A 21,886-nucleotide genomic window follows, 5' to 3' on the forward strand; every position below is an offset into this window, starting at 1 on the left:
ATCAAGTTTAAGACCCATCAGTAAATAGCCATGTGGACTTCTTGTTGCGTCTGCATAACTTTCTTGTAGAAACAGTGGATGCTCAGGCATGATACGAAAACTCATATGCTTGATTTGTGACTTGTCACGTGGATTTTTAAACACAACACCAAATATGAACAATTTAAACGCATATTTCGATTTGCTTTACTTTGATGAAATACATTTTGTTATATAAATCACACTAATATTTTGATAATGCGATATTTTCGTGAACATATCAACACTATCACTATTCACTTCTTGCATATGGTCGTCAATAATAATCAAACGTAGTCCATCTTGAGGCTGAAAATCTTTCACTCGTGGAAGTCCTTCGTGAAATTCTACTGGAACCGGCATTGTTGCATACACGTCTTGCCATTCTGAATAATACCAGAATATCTTACGAAATTTCGCATTGGGAGATGTGACAGTGATCGCTTCAAAAGATACGTTTTCACCACACCTACTAGGTCCTGCTAGAATACAGCTGTATGGATGTTTCCACTGTGTATCCATGATGAACACTAACACCTTGTTTCAAATATGATGCGCATTTAAAGTGATTTCAAATTTTTTGTTTTAGTTTGAAAAAATTTTGCACTCTCTGGTAAATGTTGGCGAGAAACGGAAACCGTTCATCTTTTTATCGAATATTTAAAAAACATTTATTTGTTTATCGAATAGTTAAAAACTTTATAACGTTTGACAGTTAACCGTGAAAGTTGATCATTGTTTGATTTTAAATTTTACTTGATTTTTGTTTTATTTTTTTTAATTTTTTGTTTCAAAATTTTGCTTTAAATTTTTTTTCGTTTGAAAAGTTTGCTTCAAATTTTTATTTTCAAAAATCTTTTTTCAACCTTTTTCTTTTGAAAATTATTGAGTTCGAAATTTTTGTTTGAAAGTTTTTTTAAACTTTTATTTTGAAAATTCTTTAGTTTGAAATTTTTGTTTGAAAGTTTTTGTTTTAATTTTTTTGGTTGGAAAATTTTTCGTTTCAGAATTTTCTTTGAAAATTTTTCGTTTGGAATTTTTTTGTTTGAAAATGTGGTTTGAAATTTTATTTAAAAATTTTTCGTTTCAAATGTTTGTTTTGAATTTTTTTAGTTTGAAGATTTTTGTTTAAAAGTTTTCGTTTCATTTTTTCTTTTGAAAATTTTCGTTTGATTTTTTAAATTTGAAAGTTGAAAAAGTTTTAAATGCCATGAATCTTGTTCAGTTTCCACCTAATTCCTAGAGAACATTGACCAGTGACCTGTCGCGCATCACAACCAAATCATCGATCACGTGACCGTACTATCATTTGACACCCTAAGGGTTCTACCAATTTGAAAGGTGATACTCGTCCATACCTTATAACCTTATCAAAGAGGATAAATTGATTCAATAACCGAACACGTGGTTGTACTAAAAATTTGGCAACTTAGTAATCATGAAATTACTACCGAAATTTATCATGATACATAATGAGGTCTTGTACTATGCTTAAGTTAGACAATTTCCAAAATTGAAGGGGTGGGTCAATGTACCGCTGCCAAATTTTGAAAAGGGTGCATCAATGTTCCCATGTCTTATGATAGGAAATGGACCCCTGTATACACCCATATAATCATATAAGGTAATAGACCCTCATCAAAGGAGATAACTTAGATCAAGTCCAAACACGTGGTACTACGTATTGCTTACGTTAATATTTTGACAATTTTGTACCCCTAAAAGGAAACAAGGTGGCCCACTCAAATTTTTAGTAATATATATTAGGTTCCAGTACTATTATACCAAATGTTTAAATTTGGCAATTTCTAAAATTTAAGGTGTGAGCCAAGGTACCCTCCCACAAAATCCAGAGGGTACACAAATGTACTTTTGCTTTATGATAGGGAATGGACCCTATACATGACCTTATAACCGTATAAGGTAATATGACCTCATCCAAGGGGATACATTGGGCCTAAAAAGCAAACACGTCGTTGTACTAAAATGTGGCAATTTTGTACCCATGAAAGGGAACATGGTGTACTATCCAAATTTATAGTGAACATACTAGGGTTCTGTACTATTATACCGAATGTTTAAATTGGGCAATTTCCAAAATTGGAGGGGTAGGCCAAGGTAACCCTTAAAAATTTTAAAGTTGTGCATTAATGTACCAATGTCTTTTGAAAGGTAATGGATCCCTGTATACGTCCATATAACGATATAGGGTAATAACACCTCATCACAGGGGATACATTAGGTCAAATGATTCCGAAATTTGAATGTTTGGCAATTCTTTCCCATAAAAAGGAACGACATAGACGCCAAGTACTGATAAAGGTACATACTATGGTCGTAGGCAACTTACTGAATTTTCACATTTGGCAATTTCCAGAATTTAAGGGGTGGGCTAAGGTGCCGCTGCCAAAATCTAGAGGGATGGTCCTAAGTACCCCTAGGTCATTGATCTTTTACCTATGACGTCTCAAAGTCGGGGTCAAACTCCAAGGTTAGATCAGGTGTCGCCCTTACTACTACAGAACCACACTCCCTTAAAATTTGAAAATTGTCAAATCTAAAATTTGGTATCGTAGCCTAGGAACAGGGTATGTACCTCTATAAATTTAGGGTGTCATCTCGTTCCTTTGCATGGGTAAAAAATTGCCAAAGTGTAACCGTGAGCAATACCTTGTACCAAGTACCCAGTAACTTGTTTGTCCGAATTTATTCCCTTTCATGAGGTACAGACACATTATATGATTATAAAGCCATTTATAGGGGTCCATTAACTATCATAAGTCATAGGTATATTGGTGCACCGGGCTTAAGATTTTGAAGGCGTACATAGGACCGCTCCTTACTTTTGTAATTTGTCCAAATTAATTATATGTTATAATAATACAGGAGACGAGTATGTATCACTATGAATTTGGGTGGTCAATCTCGTTCCTTTTCATATTTAAAAATGACCATATTTGAAAGTAAGCAATGTGTTATACCACGTGTTCGGTGTTTGATCTAATTTATCCAATTTAGTGAAGCCTGTTTACCTTATATGATTCCGTGTCATAAGAAATAGGTACATTATTCTTCTTAAAATTTGGAAGGTGTACATTGGACCAACCTTAAATTTTGGAAATTGTCCAAATGAAAAATGTGGTAGAATAGTACAATCCCTAATATGTATTACTATAAAGTTTATTGTGCACGTCCCATTCATGTGTAGAAGAATGACAAAAATAAGTACAACCACGTGTCCCGTTATTGACTATTTTACTCCTTTTATGAGGTCTTATGACAATACATGGCTATATGGACGTATACAGGTTTACTTTCTCTCTTAAGATATAGGTACACTCAAAATATAGGTACATTAACATATCCCTTAAAGTTTACAAATGTCCGAATTTGGTGTAATATTACATGGCCCTAACAAATACCATAACAAATTTCCTTCCCTTTCATGGGTAAAATTGTGAAAAATGTATTTTTCTATTAATTGAATTCCCTTCGATAAGTATTTAACATGCTATATACACGTGCACAGTAATTCATTTGCCTTATACTTTGATGCTCACGTTTTAAAATATGTAGGTTACATAGGACCATTTCTTAAAATTGTGAATTACCAAATAACAAAATTCGGTAACTTTCTCCAGGGTCCGTTGTACATTTTGGTGTATATTTTGCTCTTTCTTATGGCTAACATTCAAATTTCAAACTCTATTGATCTATTTATTTTCTTTGACACGACTATAATATGAAACGGATTTATTACTTTTTCATAAGACAGATATATATTTGTGCACCAATCAAACTTTCAGAGCTGTATATTTCTTATTGTCAAATCAATCATTGGTAATTTTTCTTAGAATATGAATAAAGAAATTGTGTTGTTCTGCTTATCACTTTCTTCGGGTAAACTGTTGTCAACTATTAGTATGGTCAGGTTGCAAGTTATTGACGTAAAATGCGATTATGGCTCCATGACATTATAACATTGATACGTTTCTCTCAAGCTTTGTAATATCACTTTCTTAAATTTGATATGTGTTTTATTGGGCTTGATTATCCCCGGCTATTGGCCAAAATATAAACTTAAGCAATACAATGTACCGCGTGCAACGTGTTATTGATATTGATGAGGCTTTTGAGTGTATGTTAGGTCACATTGTTTCACTTCCTTTAATGCTCCTTTTCAAAGTATGTTGCGGTAATCCTAAAATTTGAAAGTTACCAACCAATAAGTCTCTTGACCGCAGTTGGTTCAGCTTACTTGTTTCTAATGGATACAATTGACGGAGATTGTTAACCTACCTGAGAGATAAATACAACATATAATTATATGGTTAATTCTTATATTATGTATATAGAGAGATACATAGGGCCATTATTTAAATTTGGAAATTCCAATAAAAAATTTAGCGTGAGACGCGAAAATTAAATGATATGCTTAGCATCCAATCACCGATTGATATCAAACAATACTTTGAACTTTAGTCACAACAAATAGTTTAAGGTCATTGGTGGGACAGGTACGAAAGAAAATTTTTAAATTTAGGAATTGAGATAAAATTATAGTATGAGACGCGAAAGTTGAATGATGTGTTTAACGTTCAATAATCGATTGATATGAGACAATACTTTAAACATTATTCAAAACTCATAGTGTAAGTTCAGATCCGATCAGATTAGATCTTTTTCTTTGAAAGATTTTTCGTTTCACAAATTTGTTTAATTTTTTGTGAACAAATCATGAATTCAAAAGTAGCAAATTAATTTTGAAGACATCAGCAATAGCTATATGATGAAATCGTCAATCACACAATATGATCTGTGAATTTGGTTTGTTTAGCAAATTTGGAGTCAGCAAAAGCTGTACGACCTGTGATGAAATTATCAAATCAAACGTCAGAAAATTCCTTGTCAGCCTCTAGGCAATAACCCCTGAAATAATTCGAGCAAGTGCGCTTTAGGAGGAAAGATGTGTTCTTCTAACTATAAAGAATTACTCTTTGGAAGGTATTATCCAAGAAATATACTTAAAACAAAGCATGTGGTGATTGGTACGTGTGCTACAAGTTTGGATCTGTTATTCGATGGGGCAAAGAAGAGTAATTTGGTTTACAACTGAAATTTGAAGAATGGCAAATATTATATACACAAATCTACCAAATGAATGGGCATTTTAATGATGAGCTAAATATGGACAGGGAAAAATCACTAGGCTCTAATCATGAAGTGGTGCTACGTACAGTCATTGAGGAAAAGATGGTACTATTACGAAAACAAATGTACATTCAATTCAACTTGCAACAGTGTATCTAACGCAAACGGAATCCATCAATTTCATTAACGTATTCCAGTGTGCTAAACATTCAGTGGAAGTGTGCAACCAAACAAGTTTATTCCTGAAAAAGTACCATTTTGAGAAATGTGTTCAGCTTATTGTACAACATGTGTAAAAATGGTGTGATGGTTGTCAACATCATTCATTGGTGCAGATCTGTGTTAATGAAGAATTTATGTATGCTCATATGGACATTGAGTTTGCAATAAAACCTTAGAAGACTTTAATCGGAATTAAAAGTTATAAAATAAAAATAACCAGATCCTTCCTTTTCTGGTATGGATAGATGTGCGATGTAACAAAATGATGTACAATCCCAAGAAAAATCTTGTTCTAAAGTTTTATTGCATCATGATAAACAGTGTTGCAAGATGTTTTTATTCTCATCAGTTCCGGTTCTTTACTAATGAGTGCAAAATTTTCAAACTTAAAAATTTTGAAAGAAAAATTTTGAAACAATTTTTTTTCAAACAAAATTTGAAACTAAACATTTTCAATCAAAAATGTCAATGACAAATTTTTCAAACCAAAATTTTAAAAAAAATCAATCGAATTTTTCTTTAAAAATTCAAACGAACAATATTTTCAAACAAAATTTCGAAACGACATTTTATACTAATTTTTCAAACTAAAACGTTTAAAATAAAATTTAAAAACTTAGAAATTCCAACGAAAGTTTGAAACAAAATTTTAGAATTTCGAAACAAAATTTTTCAAAACAGAATATTCAACAGAAGTGTTTTTGTTTCAACAGCTAACCATCAAAATTTATCCAGTTTTAACTATTCCACTGACATATAAATAGGTTTTTATTATATATATTATTTCGCAAAGCGAAAGAAAATGTCAAATTAAAACGTTTCAAACGACTATTTTTAGACAGTTATCAATAAATGTTGAACAAAACTTATAACTGAATGAACCAAAGATTGAAAATCATCAACCAGACAAATGGCATGGAAGATAGTGATTAGCCAAACACAAAGATTTGAAAGTCATTAACCAATCCGTTTGCATGAAAGATAGTTATCTGCAAATCAAATTGTATCAACAATAAATTTGCCAGTGATTAACCTAATCAGCTTACATCACATTAGACTGAGTGCTGACTAAATTTCAGTGTTGTAACATATAACGTAAAATATTGACATTAGAGTTTCAGTCATAACAACAACTCTAAGATTCAATAAGAGTACTTATCAGTTTTCAAATCCAAAATTCAAACCTCAAGGTAGAAATTCACCAATCTGATAACTTTCCAACAATAATCGTAGACTACGAGATGTGACAAAAATTCAAATTATATTTCAGATCAATCAGGTATTGAACATTCAAACTTTGCACCTCATATTAACATTTTCCTTATCACAATTCCAGAATTTAAATAATCGTCCTACGTACCTCTCTCGGTATAAACAATTCTTAGAATGGACCACATTCTTGCATGTTATTGTTACCTCTCAATTAGATCAATAATCTCCGTTAGCTGTTTACCTTAGAAAGAAATAAGCAGAACAAATTGTGGTCTAGAAACGCATAATTTTGTTACCTTCAAATTTAAGACTTACCACAAACATTTTGAAAATGAGCATTATAGGAAATGAATTCCTGTTCTCTAACCATATCTCAAGAATGTCAAGAGTATTACAGGTGGTAGATCATATTTCTCACTTTTATATTTTTTTCCATTGTCTGGAATAATCAATACCGATAAAATGAATACCACGTTATTTCATTTTCATGACGCAAAGTGAGTCTACAAATTTTAAGAGAAACCTATCAGTGTTCCAATGTCGTGAAGCCATAATCCCATTATAGGTCAATTACTTTCCACGTGACCATACTAATATTTGACAATGATTAACTGAAGAATGTGATAAGCTGAACCACTCAATTTCTAGATTAATATTAAAAGAACAATTACCAATTATTAATTTGACAACAAGAAATATAACCCTCCTAAAATTTAAGATGGGTGCACAACTATATGGGTGTTTTGTCAGAACTGCATAAGGAACTCTATAATAACGTTCGCAAAGAATGTTTTTTTTAACATGCCCACCTCCAGCTATAACATGAGATATTTATCTCTGTAATCATAATAAAATTAGCATTAAATTATGTACCGTTTTTATTTAAAGTGTTTAATATAAGGAAGTACTGGAGGAAATTTTCGGGAATTTGACTAAAAGTTCCCAGTTTTTGAATTATTTCTGTCATAGAAGACGACACTGCATGGAAAGAAGATCAGAACCTTGCAAATAGAATTTGAGAAATGTTAAACATAATTTGGGAAGTTCCCAGTCTTTTCAGCGAAAATTGGTGTTCACGTTAATCGAGCTCTTACTCTTACGTAATACACGAAAGAAAAGAGGAAGTAGCTGTCAAAAAGGCTTTTTAAGTCTTTCTTCTAAATGTTTATTTGAAAAGTTTCGAATATTCGAATATGTTAGTATACCTCTTTTTACATTTATCAAGTAAAAACTATGAAACAAGAGGTAGCTAAATTTATAATATTACAAGTTTTTGTTTTAAATATTACCGATTTTGATAGCAAAAAATGTCTAACTATGACCACATAGCATGTATTAGTTCATATCATAGGTTCAATCATCATCGAAGACTTCGGTAGGATTGTCACAAGATATTCCTTGGCATGTGGACACGTTGGTAAACAGGCCTGTCCCAATTTTATACATTCATAACATTTGTCAGATCATAATAATTTACATGAATAGAGGATTTGTTTAAGCAGCTCGGCTGTCTTGAAGACATCAAGGAATTAAGTGCATTATTTTTGATCATACATTACCATAATTTCGGGCTCAGCAATTGGCTTATCCAAGGTTTGGTCTGAAAATAGACCCCATTTCAATGTTGCAAGGCCGCATCACTGGTCCTGGAAGCATAGTAAGATCAAACGCTCTATATACCAGTTATTGGGCTATTACATTACTTTACCTGTAATATCTCAAATTATCGAGGTTCCCAATGTTATTAAAACCATTTAACTGAACAGAAAATTTCCTGCTGAAGCAATTTCATCTTTCGAAGCTGAATACAGATTAAAAACCTTTACAGTTGACCGAAGTTCACAATGTTTCTGAAGAATATTTAGAGCTTTTATTTTACCTTGGTTGTAGAGGCCTGAAGTGCCATCACATCCAGCAACAGCATAAGCAAAAACAAGAAATCACAAACCTTATCCAGATGAGCCTTTTGGTCTGGAATATTGAACAATGCATCTTTTCTATGCTTTGAAGTTGGTTTGAAGAAATATATTTTGTCAGGCAGATAACTTGGCTGTGAGAATAACTAACAAATCAATATCCTGACCAACCCCAACGACATTCGTTCCAGTGTTTGTTTTATCTATTTCAACTGCAAGAATGAGACTGTCTGCATCGGATTCACCCTGATGAATATCTATGATTCTCGGTAGCGATTTGATAGATATCTTTAAATTATCTGTAGTTACTGTTCTTTCAAAGAACTCAGCCTCTGTACTTGTTGGTGAAGAGTTAAGATGTATATGTATGTTCATAGATGCTCTCTTATTAACTCTCCTTCGCTTTTCACATCCCTTTCTGGTGGGATTGATTGGTTATCAATCAAACACGATAGTACATGATCCACCATAATGTGATTTTACGTAGGAAATATAGCTTTCTAAAATATTCTCGAAAATTGCTGGTCGTAATCACACCAATAAATGAAGCAAGCAATCACCGTCAACAATGTGAGCGTAGTCATTAGGAAAATACGACATATCGTTAGACTTATGACATTTGAAAAGAAACGCCTCTTTATCTTTTCCCTCTTGAGATCTCTTAGAAAAACAAATTCTCCTTTTAAAAATTCGCTGCGTATTGACAGGTATTGTTTCGTTTTTTATGGCAAACACAAAGTTTATTGCTGCAAGGAGAATTACGTTTCATGTTCCTGTCAATGAATACAGTCCCAAAATCTTTCCCTCTTTGCTACTAAGGAAGACATTCCCTTTTTTATGACTTAATCACAAGTTACTATATCATCTGCAGGCAATCCTGACGCGATGTTGATTAGTTCTCCAGAATCTTGATGAAATGAATTATGTCCCTAGAGCCACATACAAAATGTTTCCGAGTCCCGGTAATGAAGAATCTGCCGAGAGGTTCGTTCCTTCTTATGTTGCTTAGAGGATATATAAGTTTGTTAGTTTATCTACTACTTTTGGTATTTACCTACTAAGTGGCAATGATGAAATCCAACATAAAAAATTCGATTTTGTTATGCCTCTACCATGAGTAAATTAACCTACAGATTTTATCGGGCGGTTTAGAGATTGCTCTAAAATTATATCAATTTATACTTCCCATCAATATTTTTCAGGGTAACGAAAGGAGAAGAGTCCCTCTTCTCGAAACTTTTTGAAGTGTGTTGTTAATGTTAGATGTGCGTATTCGAGTACCAACTGAAGATACAAGTGAGCACTTTTTCAAAACTAATTGTGGCCTTCTCTATGAAAGATAGGAATCATAAGTTTAATTATCTCCACATGCTTCCTACATTTTCGAATTCTTTCCGCTGCTATGAAGTCCATGACCAGTATCTGTTGGTTCATATACTGAAGCCATAATTATGCTGTTCGACATTTTCCATTGATCTTTTAAAAAAGTGTTTATGTCATCTACTACTTGGAGACGTGCCTCAGACAATGTTAAATCTGCAAATGACTTTTCATTAATTAGTATCTCTTCACTCTCCCTACCTTCTCAAATAATCGCCTTTTAGTTTACTACATCTTTCATATAAGCAATAAAAGAATGCACATAATGTAAGTTTAATTAGGAAACGAGGAGGAAAAAGGACCGAGGAAAAACATGAAATGGCATAAGGTGCGTAATTGAACTTTCACCAAACACACTTAACCACAGTTCGTTAATTCGACTGCCTCTCCTGATATAACCTAAGAAACTCCTTAGCAAATGAAAATCATGTGTTCGGTTTGCGGTGTCTTAGTTCACATATTATCTCTTTAGTGAGAATGATACTGTGAATGATGATCTCTTGACCTTGTGTGCTCCACATTTTGATGAATTTGTAATTGTGGCATGTGCTCAACTATAAGCCTTATATGTAGTGTTCCTATCTTTCTCTATACTTTTGTTTTCCGCCTTTATGGCGCCAACTTCCGATCTCTATGTGTCTACCCAGGCCACTTTGCTCCCGACTATACCTACTTCTTATACATCCATGGTGATCGATTCTGTTGATAATCTTCTAACTACTGAACCTACTGTTACTGCTATGAAATCACTTGAGGACATTTTATTGTTCATGTAACGGATTCTGGTAGTATCTTTCGACAACACCTATGAAGTTGGTCGTTTACTATATACGCATGGTGTTGCTGTCGTAATGGACTTTAAACAAGTTCGTCGTGGTTTACTTAAGGTTTATTTTCGAACCGGTTAAGCTGCGAACCAGTTCTTTACAAATCTGTTACTACAGGAAAATAATTGGAAAGCATATATGCCTAAATATAAAGTTTTCCCCAAAAGTGTCATTCATGATGTGGATCTGTCCCTCAGCGAAGCAGACGCAAATTTGAGCTCAGAGCCTTGTGAAATATTCTGTATATGAATTGGTGATTTGTTTTTTCATACCTAGAAACTGGTTATTATTTCACTAGGAAACAACACAGAAACTTGAACAAGTATAGTTTGAAAATATCAAAATCACTATTGTATTTCCTATTATTGTCTAATATACAACAGCATCTGGCTAGCATTTTGTACGTGCATAACCCACACGCAAACTTTCACATTTTTTGTTTTATGTTGTTTTAATACTAGATGAAGGGCTCTGTATGTGATTATTAATGTTCAACTGACGCAAGAATGCACATATAAGGAATGAGCTTTCTTATTTAAAGAAAGTCCTTAATTAATTGGGAATAATTTTGTTCATTGGAACACATAAACTGAAATGTGATTTAAGAATGTTTATCACCCAAAAACATTATATAATTTATTGTACTTATACATAATGAAGAAACAGGGATATGTTTTTCATCAGCATCGTAGGTATTTTGGGACTATTGGCAGGCTACTTGCTGGAATTGAGAAGTTTCCAAGATCCACGGTCTTCCGCTGACATCTTTATCTTCGCGTAAAAAACTCTGTGTTTTTAAGTCATCCATTAACCATTAATTATTGTTTCTTTCGACACCTCAATTTCTTACCTGCAAACATACCATCTAAATCGTCCCTCATGGTATTGTTTCTTTTTATCATGATATAATCCCATCCGTTTCTCCTACTCGCCTTAATCAGACCTAAAATTATTGTTTTTTCCCCTAACGTTTCTAACACCCTCGCATTCGTTTTCTACTCAACCTAGCTAATTCGCTCAATTCTTCTCCGCACCCACATTTCGAAAGTTTTCAATCTTTTTTCATTATCTTTGAATAATTTTAATGTTTCTGAAACACACAGTGCAATACTCCACACGAAATACTTCACAAGTGTTTTCCCCAGTTTTTAACTCAAGGTCCCACAAAGTATTTTTCCTAAATTTTTCTTTCGTCATTCCTATTCTTGCTTTTGTTACACATTCACGTTTTATATCATTACCAATAATACTTCCTAGGTCTGGGAACCTAGTCACCTGTTCCCCCTCCCTCCTCTATATTTGACACTGACCCCTCCCTTCAAATCACTATTGTTTTTTCTTACTAGTATTTATTTTCACTTTATATCAATCAGCGAGGTTCCTCAAGTATTATAACATCTTATTGATTTGCTCTTTCAATACGAAGCAATCGCCATATCATTTGCAAACTCTATATATCTAATTATTCTACCTTCTGTCGAAATGTTAATATCATTTTGTGAGCTCTTTTCTACTATCTCGTTTAGAAAGATAATAAACAACGTAGGCGAGAGGTAACATCCCTGTCTAACTCCGTTTCCAATTGCACTCTTATCTGTCATTTCCTACTCTATTCTAACTCTTACCTGTTGGCTCATATCTAACTTCGTTATGAGTCTTCAATCTTTCCATTCCAACCCTACTTCCTATAGAATACTTCGCAATTCGCGCGGTCACATGACCTTTTTAGATTGTTACCACATATAATTCTTTAAGTTCTTCTTTAACTTTCTCACCGATTACTCTAAATAATACAATTGTATCTCTCGTGCCCTATTCTGCAATAAACACAAACTGTTTCTCCTCAGCTTGTTCATTGTTTGTTGCACATTACCTTGGGTTCAGAATACCAAGCATAATTTTTACTGCATGATATATGGAACAATAGATTATAATCCTCACATTTCATTTGGTTAGATTCTTTAGTCATCTGTATGATATTCGTTTTTTTTTGAAGTTTTTGGGCCACTAATGTTTCATATATTTCATTGCTGATTAATAACTGAAATTTCCTGCTCTTGGCTCTCATAGTCTTAATGAATTCGATTGTCATACACGGTTGCCCTTTCATTCCTAATCTCGGATTTTGTTTTCAAACTCATCCCGATTAACTCGGAATTCCTTATTATCTTAGCCTACTTGATTTTCGATTTCAAATGCTATACATCACGGTCTATCCCAACTGTCAACTTATTCCTCCCATATTAATAAGATTTCACTTCTCTCGCTGACTCATTCTTAATTCTCTACCATAGTATTAACCCCTTATTTCATCCTTTTAAATTTTTTATTTCCCTAACTTTTTCTAATTCTTCTATTTCCACGCATTTTTTTTACATAATTCTTCCTTTCCTCTATCTGTTTTCCTTCGCAACTCTTTACTTAACTTCCAGTACATCTTCCTGCCCTCCTTGGTTTCAACTTTTTTCCACGTCCTCTTTCTCTCATTTCTACAACATTGTTAACGTACTACTTCTTTTGAAGCATGCTGTATGAAAAGTTTAATATGTTTTCACAGTCTAGTAGCATTACCTGCACCTATCCTTTCCTCGTTTGGGAATCATTTCTTCGATTTTTCAACGAAAAGTTTTTTTTATTATTTTTTCATTTTTCAACCTTTCAGTATTGAGCACCTTGTCGACTACTTTTCTTCTGCCTGCAGATTTCAGCTGAATATCTACTTATAAAAGCACACGGTTATGATCAGAGAAAATTTCAGCCAAGGGAAAGGTGTTCGCATTCTTCTATATATTGCGATACCTTTTCTGAATCATAACATACCCTGAGGATTTCAATATATACCATTTTTCTCTTATGCTGACTGAATAATATATTCCAATTCCTATTGAATTCTCTCTACAGAAATAGAAAAGTCCATTCCCTTTAATTCCTTTAACAGGAATCCTACTACAATGCTTTTCAACTTTTATTCCATAACTGAATAATTACAATTACATATGCACTACTTTCAACCCTGTCTATAATTTATTCTACTTTATGTTTATAATGTTTAATAAAAGAAACAATAATCAATTAGTATAATTATATATACATATTATCTAAGGATAACCTTCACATTTTAATCTACTTACGTACGTTTTACAGGTCTATGTATAGGTAAGTATTGTTCCTATGCTGTACTGAAAACTAGTATCTTAAAATAATTTTCTAAAGAATTCAAACTTGTATAATATTTTGAAATAAAGTAACAGTGAAATTATCGGCCAAATTCAACCTCTCAATTATCCTATGATTTAGCATCACGGAAACAATTGTTAACCAGTTGCAGAAACAAATCAATGTGATTCTTACGTATATTTTTGAGACTAATTTTATAAGTTTCTACTTTCTCTTCATCAGTGAATTTTTTATAATAATGATATGCTTAATTAATATTGTTTCTAAATATAAGTCCGTGTACTCATTGTGTACAAATAGTGGTGTGAGACTGTTAATATATGTGGTTATAGACATTGAAATCCAGTGAAAGAGACACTATAAAATTTATAAACAAACCAAAAATACTATTTTACATAGTGGTCACAACACCATAACTTATAACGACAAATTGACAACTGTTAGCTCCAGTTCAAGCGAGTACAAATTCAAGAAAACACCTTACTGCGTATAATACAATAGAACATCCAAAGGGTATATGAGGACGGTAGAGTAGCATTATATCAGGAAACAAGGAAAGTACTCGTAAATAAAATGCAATCTAACAAATTTGAGTATAGCGTTTAAATCTAAAAGTGATACACTAAAATGCGAATACCGAAATTTTATATTTTAACAATATTTTATGGAATAATTTGGACTGGGGAATCAAGGAACACGCTTTATATTAGTATGTCTAATATTTTGTCCACCGAGTCAGCAATTTAACTGTCCAATGTTTTCGGTTGTTAATTGCATTCTGCTTGGGTTAGGTTTGATAAGTTAATAATGGTACCCCTGTAAATTTTGGGGTCTATTATGTAGATACAATTCTCAAAATTCAGCTAGGGGGCTTTGTGTTACTTCCATTAACCTTATAAATAAGAGTAAAGGAGGCCAATCGGTATGTTTATGCCATAGAATTAAACCTTGTTCTCAATCTCCTTGTTCTTGAGGGATGAAATGTGGTTAAAATTCCACATTCATAATTTCTACCTAATTTATCTTACTTAAAGGTGTTTATCATGTTATATTATTATATAACTACATTCTCTTTTATGGTTTAGATAGCGTTCCTGTAATCCTTGCATTTGTAATTAGTTGCAAAAGACATTCAATAATTTTGTTGGCTGAAACTAATAGATATATTTGCAAAGGACTGCTATGTGTGTAAAAAGCCAACGTAATTGCATTCCCTTCCCGTCAAATCTTTAGGTTGTCACTAGCAAATGTTTGCTATATCACAAACACCTTCAAACATCCAGCTGAATTCACGGAAAACTAGGTGACCATTAGGTACACTATATGATGCTCTCACTTAGTAGGTAGCACACGAAAGAAAGCAGTTAACTCAAGTACCACACCATAACACTAGAATGCCTCATTTTTAAAATCTTCGTTTCCACATATCATAAAAAATCAAAACTATAATTAAACATTTTAGTCTGGTTTTGCTACATTTTCCTCAAATGTCCAAAGAGTCATTTTTACTCCTTTCATAATTATAATAAGAATATGTGTTGAAATACTTATTTTTCATCCGACTATCATACAAATTGCAACAATAATCTAAGAATTGTCCCGGCCACTGTGCCTAGTATTAGAGAGTTCGCCTATTGTTCATGAAGTCCTGGTTTGATCTCCGAATACTGATTGAGTACGGTTTATGACTCTGTTTCGTTACTTTTTAAATTCAGTTGTGTTTTGTTTTTGTAAATTAAATTTGTTAATTTTTGTGACATAAATAAAAACCTTGGTACTTTAAGTAGCGAATGGAAAATTATCAAATACTAAAATATATTGTGTGTATTGGCAGAAACAAAAGAAAAAGTGAGATGTATCTTTTTCTACTTCCTTTATGCAAGCATACAAGAATTTCTTTGAGTAGATATTTACATATTAATTTTTAAATTAAAAACATGCACAGAGAAAGACCTCCTGGCACATGAACTCCTGTAAATTTTTTCTCTTTTCTATAACCAAAATTTAAGTTCAACTTACGGAAAGAATTTATAAGGTAGCAGAACCTTATACATCCTCGCTCTTGAATGGAGAATTACTATCATTACGACTACTCCCAACAATCTAATATGAACAAAATCTCTATCTCTCCCTACTTGTTTGTCTTCCTCCCAGTTTATTTATCTTTTTGCCTTTCAGCAGTTGTACTCGTACCTGTATTAGTTTTTTGTTTTATGACTTACAGTAATCTTAGAAGTCCTAGAAAGTGAAAAGTTTCTATTTTTCAGGAAGTATTAGTTAATTCTATTTTTACAATAATATACTAAATTCTCTCTACATCTTTTTTATACACATTTAATAGTCTAAGTCATTTCAAAACTCCGTCTCGCCATCTTGTGGGTATCATCGTTTGCCTTAGACTCGTGCATAATTGTCGTACATTAAACTAAAAGAAAATAAATAAACTTGCGTGGTATCCAAAAATACCTACAATTTCTGCGCTTTTGCTAATCGCAAACGAACAAAAAATATGTTTATTTTAATTAAAGAGTTACTACCATGGCAATAGTAATTGGGACAGTTCGTCTCACTTTCGGCTCTTGGATCCGTGCCCCAGGACCCATGGTCTCTGGCTTGGGATCAATTATCTAGGGATACTTAAGGCCACCCCTCTACATTTTGGCAGGAGCAGCTTAGCCCACCCCCTAAATTTTGACAGGGGTCCACAGAGCCACACTCTCTTAAAATTTGAAAATTGCCAAATCTAAAAGTTTGGCATGCTAGCTTAGCAAAAGTATGTATATTCCTAAGTTTAGGGTGTCATCTCGATCCCTTTCATGGGTAAAAAATTGCCAGAGTGTAAACGTAAGTAATCGTTGTACCACGTGTTCGTTATTTGGCCTAATTTATTCACTTTGATGAGGTCCTATTACATTATATGGTAATATAGCCATGTATAGGGGTCCATTAAGTTTCATAAATCAAAGGTACATTAGTGCACCCTTTTTAAAATTTGGAAGGGGCAAATAGAACCGCTCCATAGTTTTTAAAATTGTCCAAACTAACAATTTGCTATTGTAGTACACAGCCTTAATATGTATCACTATAAATTTGGATGGTCAATCTCGTTTCCTTTCAAAAAAATTGCCAAAGTATAAACTTGAGCAATATGTTGTACCACGTGTTCGGTATCTAACGTATCTAATTTATCACCTTTACCTCATACCTTATAAGGTTATGCGTTTACTTTATAAGGTTATGTGGGCATATATAGGGTTCGTTCCCTATCGTAAGAAATAGTTACATTGGTGCACTCTTCTTAAAATTTGGAAGTGGTACATTGGACCAACCTTAAATTTTGGAAATTCTCCAATGGAAAATTTGGTAGAACAGTACGGAACCATAATATGTATTGCTATAAATTGCGTGGTGCACCTCGTTCACATTCGTGTGTAGAAGATTGACGAAACTTAGTAGACCACGTGTCCGGTTATTCCTTTGATGAGGTCTTATTAACCTACATGATAATGTGGACGTATACAGGGTTATTCTCTTTCTTAAGTGATAGGTACATTGAACATATGGGAGTGGTATATTGCCCAACACCTTAAAGTTTACAAATGTCCCAATTTGGTGTAATAGTTCACGCCTCTGACAAATATTACTACATTTTTTCCATTACATGGGTATACATTGTAAAAACGTAAATTTTGGAAATAATTGAACTTCTTTCGATAAGTATTTAACACGTTATATGCATCTGTACAGGAATTAATTTGCTTTATAATTTCATGTTCACTTTCTAAAACTTGTTAGCTACAAAGGACCATTTCTTAATTTAGGGAATTACCAAATAAAAAAATTAGGTATACGTTCTTCAGTACCTGTTGTACCTGCCAAAATACAAACATAAGCAATACGATGTATCACGTGCAATATGGTATTGACATTCATGAGATTTATGAATATATGTTAGATCACAGGGATTCACTTCCTTTAATGCTCCTTTTCAAACTTTATTGCGGTACTGTTTAAATTTGAAAGTTACGAAAGAATAAGTTTATAGATCACAATTGGTTCTGCTTACTTTTTTCTAAGATAAACAATTGATCAAGATTATTGACCTAACTGAGAAATAAATACAACATACAATTATATGTTTAATTGTAATATTATGTATATCGGGAGAGTTACGTTGGCCCATTATTAAAATGTGGAAATTCTGATAAAGCAAATTTTAGTACGAGGTGCAAAATTTGAATGTTCTATACGTGATTGATATTTAAAAATGCTTTTAGTTTCAGTCACAACTCACAGTATAAGATAATTGGTGGGACAGGCACGTAAGGAGATTTTAAAATTTGGGAATTGTGATAAACAAAATTTTAGGATGAGACGCGAAAGTTGAATGATGTGCTTAGCGTTCAATAATGGATTGATGTGAAACAATACTATGAACTTTAGTCAGAAATCATAGTCTAAGATCATTGACGGAAAGTTGTCTAATTGGTTGACTTCTACCTTGAGCTTTAAATTATGAACTTGAAATAGATAGGTTATATTTTTTAGTTTTAGAGTTGTAGTTATTAATCAAGCTCTAAAGGCAACGTGATATCTAATATGTTACAACACTTTGAAATTTAATCGGAACTCACTCTCAAGATGTTGTTTCTAATTGGCTGTTTTCTGCCAAAGTTATTTTTGATACAACTGGATTCGTTGATGACTTTCAAATCTTCGTGATTGGCTGATCTCTATCGTTCAAGCTATCTGATTGGTTGATGATTCTCAAATCTTTTCTGCTTTCAAATTTTAGTTTGGTTTGACATTTATCGTATACTGTTTAAAAATCTTCGTTCCAAAAATTTTAATTTGATCGTTTCGTTAGTTTTACACAGATAAATTTGACCAAAACCGTTTATTTGCTGATCGAATACATATAAACCGGTTAAAGTTTAACGGTTAACCGTGAAACGTAAATAATTTTAGTTGAAAATTCGTTTTTTGAAACAAAATTGTTTGAAAAAAATGTTCTAATATTTTTTTTAATTTCTGTAAATACATTTTTTTGAAAATTGCTAATTTCAAAATTTTTGTTTGAAATTTTAGTTTCAAAATTTGATGGAGACTTTAAAATTTAAAAAAGTAGTTTCAAAAATTGTTTAAAATTTTCGTTTCAAAATTTTGTTTAAAAATTTCTGTTTTAAAATTTTGATTGAGAGATTTATCGTTTGAAACTTTTGTTTGAGAAAATTCTTTTCAATCTTTTTAAATTTTTTAGTTTCAAATTTTTGTTTGTGGCCGCGTTGGCTCAGTGGTAGAGCGTTCACCTATGGTGTTTGGGGTCCCGGGTTCAAACCCTGCTCCCGCCAATTGAACATTGTTGTGGACAAACACTGTGTGTGTGGATTTCCCGGGGTTCTCCCCTTTCCTCTCACTTTCTTCATTCCGCCATTTCATTCATCTCTCATTATCAGCGTCTCTTTAGCCTAACCGGCATAATCCTGGGACGTAAAACTCAACAATTTCATTTCATTTTTTTTTTCAAATTTTAGTTTGAAATTTTTCTTATTTAATTTTAGTTTGGAATTTTTAACGAAAATGTTTTCATGTTTCAAGGGTTAACCCTCGATAAATGTTAAACAAAACTTATAACAGAGTGAAGCAAGTTTCAAATCAAATTGCATGAAAATTGTCTTTAGGCTTTCACAAAGATTAGAAGTTCACGAAACAATCCGATTGCATGAAAGATAGTTATCTGCTAATCAAAATGTATCAACAATAACTAACAATCATATTACATCACCTTAGACAGTGAGATAGAACTAAATTTCAGAGTTTTGTAACACATAACGTATCATATTGCCCTTAGAGTTTGAGTCATAACAACAACTCTAAGATTCAATAATATTACCTGTCAGATTACAAGTCCGTAATTTATAGCTCAAGTTAGAAACCAACCAATCAGATAACTTTCTACTAATCATCTTACACTACGAGTTGTGACTAAAGTTCAAAATATTGTTCCATATCAATCGATTATTGAGCGTTAAGCATCATTAAGTCTTCGCACCTCATACTAAAACTTTATTTATCACAATTCTCAAATTTGAAAATCTTCCTACGTACCTCTCCCACTAATTATCTTAGACTATAAGTTGTGACTAAAATTCTAAGTATTGTTTCATATAAATCAGTTATTGAACATTCAAACTTTCTGCCTCATACTATAATTTTCTTTATAAAAATTCCCAAATTTAAATAATGGTTTAAATATCTCTCTCAATATACCTAAGTCTTAGAATTAACCACATAATTGTATGTTGTAGTTACTCCTCGATTAGGTCAATATTGTCTGTGAACTTTTTACCTTAGAAAGAAATAAGGCGAACCAACTGTAGTCTAGAAACGCATTAATTGATTACATTCAAATTTAAGACTTACAACAAAAAGTTTTGAAAATGAGTATTAAAGGAAATGAATCCCTGTTCTCTAACATATATATATATATATATATATACATATATATATATATATATATATATATATATATATATATATATATATATATATATATATATATATAAATCATCAAGATCAATAACACATTTCACGCGGTACATCGTATTGCTTACGTTTATAGTTTGGCCAATAGGCGAGGATAATCAAGACCAATAAAATGCATATTAGTTATTTCATTTTGACAATTTTCAAATTTAAGCAAATTGATACTACAAATTTTAAGAGAAACTTATCTCTGTTCCAATGTCGTGGAGCCGTAATCCCATTATAGATTAATTACTAGACCCATGACCATACTAATAAAAGCAATATATCCAATAGAAAAGTAATAAATCCTATACTCATTCAAAATTTGAATATTAGGAAATAATATGGAGCAAAATAGACAGCAGAATTTACAACGGGTCCTGAAGAGCTTCTCCGAATTTTGTTGCTTGTTAATTCCCAAGTTTAAGAAATGATTCTATGTAGCCAAGAAATTTTTAAAAAGTGTGCACCAAAGTATGAAGCAAATGAATCTCTGTACATATCTATATAATGTGTTGTATACTTTCGAAGTTGGTTCAATTAGTTCCAAATTTTATATTTTCGACAAATTTACGTATGAAAGAGAACGAAATGTTTTAATAATATTTGTTAAGGTCATATACTGTTATACGAAATTGGCAATTTTTAAAGTAATTAGTGGGGCAATGTACAGTCCGGGGCATAAAATTTGTTACAAAAATTCTAAGTCCAAATTAATAACAAACTCTTGCCCAGTTTTCTTATGCATTCCCGCAATACATGTATCAATCGATTAGTTGCTTCTAGTATTTATTCCAACTCCTCCCCGTCCTTCACCTCTCTTTGTCTAAAGCAGTGTGTGTGACGTAGTACACTCTTTCCATTCAGCTGAAAAAGAAAAAGGAATCAAGTTTACAACGTTACAGCTTTAAAACAGTCCTTTCCATTCGTTTGTTCTGAAATATTTTTAAGAGCCTAAATTAAACGAAAGTCACACAAACTTCCAAGAGCTTCATAAATATCTTTAGTTTCATTGTTTTCTTTCTTTAAAGAGTGCAAGCTAGTAAGATGCTCTCTAAGAAATCTATGGAAATTGCCAAGAGCTCTGAAATATCAACGGACAGAAACAAGTTTTATTCAATGATTCATTGAATTTCTTTTCAGTAGGTGCAAGCAAATATTTCAGGGGCGTCATTTGGGCAGGACAGGAGGGTGTAATTCCCCCTCTCTTGAGCTTCATAAATACGTATTTTTTGATCAAATGTATAGTAATACACTAATAAAAAGTGAAAATCTTATCCGGAGAATCTCCCCCCCCCCCGAATAAAGTCTAAAATACACTAGTTTTAACAACAAACCTATAGAGTTACGATAGCACATTGCTAAAGAGCTGACATTTGATTTCAAGAGTCGAAGGTTTGATCTCAAGCCATATGACTTCCTGGGTGACATTGAGTGAGAGAGAGAAAAAAAGGG

This window comes from Thermobia domestica, chromosome 4, assembly GCF_964235325.1.
Source record: "Thermobia domestica chromosome 4, izTheDome1.hap1.1, whole genome shotgun sequence".
Lineage (NCBI taxonomy): Eukaryota > Metazoa > Arthropoda > Insecta > Zygentoma > Lepismatidae > Thermobia > Thermobia domestica.